The following is a 6,956-nucleotide window of genomic DNA, read 5'->3' as shown; positions in this document are numbered from 1 at the left end:
AGCATACAGGGTTAGTCAAAGTGAAAATTCTGAACCTTAATTGCCATTTTCAAAAATCTAATGGTAGAGCTGGGAAGATAGCTCAGTTGCCTAAGTACTTGCCTAGCAGGTACATGGTCCTGAGTTTGATCCTCAGTACCAGAAAAAAAAAATGGGGGGCCAGGGAGATGGCTCAATGGAATAAGTGCTTCCTTGGCAAGCGCAGGGGCCTGAGTTCAATCCCCGGTTCCGCCAAATTAAAAAAAAAATCAATCAAATAAATAAACAAAAAGCTAAGAGAAATAATTATTACAATCAACTCAGCCATGCTGTAAAAATCAGTGTATTTGATGCTCTATTTTGTAACATTTACTGTGAGAACAAATGAAGGAATTTTGAATACAAACTTTAAGCTATGGATGGTTAGGGCAGCACCAAGAAATATATAACTCACAAAGATTAAAGAGATACAAATAATACATATTTTGTGTTTTTCTTAAAAAATGTATTAAGGCTATGCAAATTTTTAAGTACATACATTCAATACATAATTGTCATCTTCGTTTGGGGCAATTGACATAAGTATATCCTATGTAATTACTTTATCAATTTTTATCTTTTTAACCCCTCCTCTTCTTCTCACTCTCACTTCCTTTGATCTCCTTCCCCTTTTCTGTCTTGCAGTCTCTCCTTTATTTTACCCTTTAGTTCATTTATATTTTGGGTTTCTCATATAAGAGAAATAGCTTGCTATTTAACTTTATGTATCTGACTTATTTTGCTTAACATTATGGTCTTCAAGATCCATCCACTTTCCTGAAAATGGCAAGATTTCATTTACTTTATGGCTAAGTAATATTAAGTGTGCATAGATACACACATTTTCTTTATCCACTAATCTGTTGATAACTGGCTTTTTTTTCAAGCTGTTAGCTGTTGTAAGTTGTGTTGTTATAAACATAAGTATAGATGTATCAATATAGCATGCTATTTTTATCTTTTTGACCTTGTTACACTAGATAGTATCCTAATTTTTGACTGATGGATGCAATTGACTCTTACATCCTTTTGAAAGTTTTAATCATAATTAATTTTTTTCTCAGTTTTCTTATTTTAAGTATCATTAATCCTCGGGAAAGATTTTTCTCTTTGTTGTTGTGTTAAAAATTGTTAATTTTACTTTAGAATATAAACTTTGGTCCTTCTTGGTTGTTCATATTATATTATATAAATGATAAAAAGAAGACTGGTTTCAGTGATCCAGCAGCTCATGCTGTGCATGTGTTCTCTGGAGTGATATTCACCAGTTTCCTCTACAAATAAGCCTCTTCCTTAAACAACTCCCCACTGGTCTGAGGACACTACACTTAGGCTTCTCAGTGTGTTAGCCTCCTGCACAGAGGCGCCCACCTTGTACACTTTCCTGCGTGCTCTAGAAGTTCCTTAAATTGTCCCTTTCTCCACCAGAACCTCTACCCTATAGGAAACTAACAGACAGCTTTTCTGAGAGTTAGCTGAGGGTTAAAAACACCCCTACCAGCATCTCTGAAGAAAACCAGGGGAAAGCAGACACCTGGCAGTCTTTAGTATTCCAGTGAAAGTTCTGTAGTGAATTATTCACTTACCTCACCTGCAAAGTGACCACTGGGACTACCCTTAAGAGTGGAACTGCTTTTAATCTGTGTTTCTTTCCTGCTTCGGGCCCAGGCTGTGTCCCTTTCCCTTTGTTTTTGTTTTAACTCGGTATTATCCTCTCTGACTTTCTATCTTCTAAGATTCTTTAGTATTTCTTGTCTGCCAATAAGATCTGTTTTATTTTTTAATATGTTCATGAACTTATTCTTTTAAAGTATGATCTTCTCAAGACAGAAGTAGATGGCTGTATTGTTCTGCCATCTTGATCTAAAATTCTTTGGAGAGATACTTATAAAATGGTTTATAAATAATTTACATGTGCCTATTTGATTGTCATTCATAAATCAAACAAAATACAGCTGTGTGGTAATTAATTGTTAAATAGTCATTTTGTACTCTGGGAATCTTTTAATAATGTAAATACTGGTGAGTTGGTTACTATATTTTAAAGGCTTTATTTTAAATAAATAATATTGATACCCTAAAGTACTGATCCAGTATGTCTAATAGGATACTTGCCACCTCTATTGACTTGATAGTTTTCTCTCTGCAGTCTGTGTGCTTTCTCATCTTAGGGACAATTTCTTTAAAAACTCAGGCATTTTATTATTACATGGTTTCTCTAAAAGAGAATACATGAAAGTAGGTGGAGACTATTATTACACAAGAGGAAGGGAATTCGGGGCCAAAGGTGGAAAAGAGGGGTGGATCAAATAGATTATCTGTACTGAAATCCAATGTTTTATAAAATTAATAGGCACTAATAAAAATATATTTTTAAAATTACTCACTGTAAAATTTTTCCATGTATGTTGTGTAAATAACATTGATGTTACTGTTAGGACAAAAATTCAACTTGCTGTATTTTTTTTCTCATCTTTGTGGATAGGGACAGGGGGTAGGAAAACTTTCTGCTTACTTCAGAAATAAAATTTTTCATTGAAGTAAGCTGTTCTATTTCCATGTCGATACAATTCTGACTGCGGGGTGTAGCGCCTAAGCGGTCATCACCACAAGCTCAGAGCAGCATCTGTGGAGATGTCTTTGGACATGAAAGCGGTGATGGAACATTCCTGTCCTGATTATGGGCTTTGGTTTCTATTCCTGAAAGGTTTGATACTGATTACGTTAAAAGACTATAAACCTTGAGCCAAATAAAATAAGCACCTAGAAATTCTAAACCATGATACACTGAAGTTAGTAGTTACATGAGCCTTACAATTCAGTTTTTCTAATAGAATTATATAGGTCTTCAAAAATTCAACAAATGGGAATTATTTTATTTATCTATTTCTATATTTGGAAGTATAGTAGTATAAAACTTAGGGTGCAGAGGCCCTAAGATAAATAATCATGCTAGAATTTATGACTGCTCAGGAAAATATAATACTTAAATGGTAAGCATTTCTTTTGTTCAAGGAACTTTCAGTTTACTGAGTGAGAAACACATTATCTTAGTTATAAACTATTACTGCTAGTTGTTGTTCCTTTTTTTTTTCCTTTTGGTTACCATAAAACACTTCCTTGCATATTCATCCAAATAAGGGAAGTTTTAAAGTAAATGTGTATAATTCAATCCTCACTGACCTTGTTCATAAGTTAATAAAGTTTGCAAAGTGAATAAATTGGACTATTTGCAAAATGTGGTTTTAGGATTATTTAATAGGAAAGAACAGTTTTAAGTCTAGCTTTTCACTGTGTAGGTTTTGATCCCACATTTATTACTGAGAAGTCAATATGCATAAAACTGGTCTCCCAAAGGCCAAGAGGACAGTAGGCGGCAGAAGGGTCTTTGGATAAACACTTCTGTCAGGCTAGAAATGTCAGAATTTCCTCAAAAAACTATCTCAGTGTTTGTCTTTGTTCTGCTTTAAATCACACACTGATTTTTTAAAGCGTTAAAAGTGTAATTCAGTCTTGTTCAGTTTCCAAGAAGAGGTGAACACAAGACGAAATGAATTAACTAGGCCAATCATAATCAAACACTGCAGAAAGCCAGGCAGAACTACGGTAGGCTGAGAGTGTCACACACAGATCTCATCGGCCTGGGAAAATCTGACACTATATGGAGAAGGGACAGGTAACTGCAGAGCTACAAGGTCCCTCAAGGAGGAAGCATAGCTCCTTTCAGGAGATTTGGTCATACAATTGTCAACACAGTACTGAGTTGTCACTGTATTTTATGAGCAGGTAAATTCTTCTGGGATTTATGGAAAAAGCTTGATGTCACTCTACAGCCTCATCTCATTCCTTGTCATGGCTAAACGTGGTACCATTTTCTTTCTGAGGATAATTGGTATGTGAATAATCCTGTGTAGTTTCTAAACTTAAGCTAAGAATCTGGGGCCAGTGAGATAGCTCAGCGGATTAAGCGCCTGCTTATGCAAGTTTAGGGACCATGATTCAATTCCTGGCATCATGCACTGTACCAGCCTTGCCTCCAGGGCAGGCTCAGCCAGTCAGAGTCCAACTGTAGCCACGCACACTGGTGACCCCAGTGCTGGGGAGGCTAAAGCAGGAGGATCACTGTGAGTCTGAGCTGTGTAATGAGACCCTGTAACAACCAAATATATATTTAAAAAAAAAAAAAGACCACAGGGTCTGAAATAAGACAAGGCAGTCTGATAGGCTGATGTTGACACTGACCACTTATGTTACCTTGGATGAGTGGCTTCACTTCAGTAAATTTTGTTTTTTTCCTCATCTGTAAAAGAGGGATGATAAACTTGTAGTATTAAGTGAGATAGGTAACATAAGTATAGTGCTTAACCCACTGAATGGCACACTGTAAATTCTCAACAAACACAATTATTAATATTATTGCCATTGTTATTCAAAGAGTCAAAATGCTAAAAGTTCTCTTCATGCAACAAGTATTTAGAGAGAATTTATGAAGTGCTGGACCAACTAAGTACTATGAGTGGAAAATACCTTATTTAGAGACCAATAATGTTGACTTCTATTTCTTGACTTCTTTAAACACAGAATTTACAATGCATCATCCATGGAAATAGATTGATCCATTGCCCTATGTTTTGATTTTGATATACTTGAGTGATACTTAAATGAAAAACTATGGCAGCTGACTGCTGTCTCAAGTAAAATCTGGGAAGTTGGGTTGTAATCAGGACTTAGAAGAAAGGGTTCATTGTTGTACGCTACTGGGATGCTTTTGCATGGATTATTATTTTTGTTTCTGCTCAAGTCTATGTATACTGATTTTCATGTGTCTAACCCCTTCTTAGTAGGTGATTTAGCTTCTGTGTGTGCATGATTATAGTCATGTTTTCTTGTGTCCTTCCAACATGGGGGAGGGTGCATCACAGCAGAGTGGGGGTGTAAATGTGCTGCAGCCTTCAGTCCCACGCGAGCGCACTCCCAGGCCCACTTTTCTGCAGAATGGTCTCTGGAGCAGGGTAGATGTGGGCCGGGGAATTGTCTGGGCTTTCCGTTAATCTCTGAAGATGGGAGGGTGATCCTTCCACAAATATGGGAATGGGGGCTTCTCTGAGGATGGCAAATAATAAACAATGAGAGGTTTTTTTTTTCCCATCCTGGATTCCTTCAGCGCTGCTCTCTGTAGTCCTCAGCAGTAACTTAGCCCTTGTCTTTCTCATTGAAGGATTTAAATGGAATGACCTTAATTCTTGCTTTGTTTGCACTCTATCTTTTAAGGAGTTGCAATGAAGACCAAGGCAAACAGTAGATTAACAGTGGTACCTTTTATAAAGCTGATTAGTTCCTAAAATATGCTGAAAGGAAACAAAACGAAAAAGAAAAAAAGAGGTGGGGGGAATGAGACAGCAGCTTTGTCGGTGAGTTTGAAACAGCTTTATTTTTTTCAGTAGATGCAGTTATTGACCTTCCAGAGAAATATTTCTTTTGTGTGACAAGGCTTTGCCAGGATTGCATTTATGGCATTAAGCAGGTGCTTGGTAAGTGTTTCTAAACAAATATTACTTCACTGCCTAATTTTGAGTTAAAGGGAGAGTTGCATGCGGGTGAAGTCAGTTGTACAGGGATATCAAGGGGCTGACAGTCTTCACATCAGAATTCTAGAGATGCTGCTCCATTTGGAGTCATTAAGAAGAGCAGAGCCTCTTAGAATCTCTTTCAGCTCCTCTGGTCTTGAAGGAATTTATAGAGAAACTTCCAAGGCACATCAGCTATATTCAAATGAAAACCAGAGCATTAGAGTGTGGCAGAGGTGAAAGTGTGTCTCTGGGAAGAAAAGAGCTACATAGGAAATATTTCTGGGTAGCAACTTGTATTTTATGGGATGGGAGGATATTCCTAAAATTGTTCAGTTTAATTTAAAGTTAAATAAAAATGTGAAGGGCTAGGACACGTCACTAAGGTGAGCCAACTGTTCACAATAATAGGATGATTCGCATCTCATTATCAAAGCAGAAAGCCTTTCCAGAAGGTCAGTCGTTAAACTCAGTAAGTTTCTTTCTTTGGTAGCATCTCACTCAGATGCTTAGAGTCACTTGTCTGCTCTTCTTTTCCACTATGCACCTATATTTCAAGTTTAGTTCCATTAGGTAGCTGCTTGCAGCATTAGGAAGCCTGAGTCTATCATTTTCAACATGCCAAGCCATTTCAACACAACACAGTTCTTGGCCTTATTTAATCCAAACATTTACATACATCTAGCTCCTTCTCATCTTTTTAAGTGGGATTGAGCTTATTTTTAAATGAAGTCCTCATTCATGTTCCATAAAAGCATCAAGAGAAACTGGGATTTAAATTCTGGTCCACAGGTGCAGCTTCCAGTTCCTAATGTGGTCATTAACTCCTAGCCTTGGCAGTATTCTTGGCATGACATTCTTGTGTCCCAACAAAAAAAAATTACAAACAGCCATCACGTGAAAATGTCCTGGAGCTTTTGCATGTGTGCGTCTAACTTAAAGAACATTTCGCAATAAGGGCCCCCAGCAAAAGAATGCCAAAGGAAAGGAGGGATGCTGGAGGTGAAACTAGTGCTTACCAAAAAGTGAGGTGTATGTGATTTTCTTCACCACAAGTCAAATAGAGACACATGGCTTTCAGGGAATTTTCTAGTGATATGAAGAGCCTTACCATGATTTAAGCATTGGCACCAATGCCAGGGCAAGACTCCCCTATGATTCCCTTGGATCCTTGGCATAATCCAGTCCACAAATTCCCTTTCTGATTCCACAGGTGCACCCATTCCTCAGTTTCTGGTCTCAATCACTGAATTTCTAACAAGTGCATAGATGCCCAAAGTTGTAGGTACCTTATCTCTGTTTCTACTCTTTCTGTGCAGATATTGGCATACTGTGAAATGTCACTTTTTGGTTTTAAAGCAGTTGGACCAA

This window comes from Octodon degus, unplaced genomic scaffold (assembly GCF_000260255.1).
Source record: "Octodon degus isolate 3935 unplaced genomic scaffold, OctDeg1.0 scaffold00086, whole genome shotgun sequence".
NCBI lineage: Eukaryota > Metazoa > Chordata > Mammalia > Rodentia > Octodontidae > Octodon > Octodon degus.
This window is presented reverse-complemented; position numbering follows the sequence as displayed.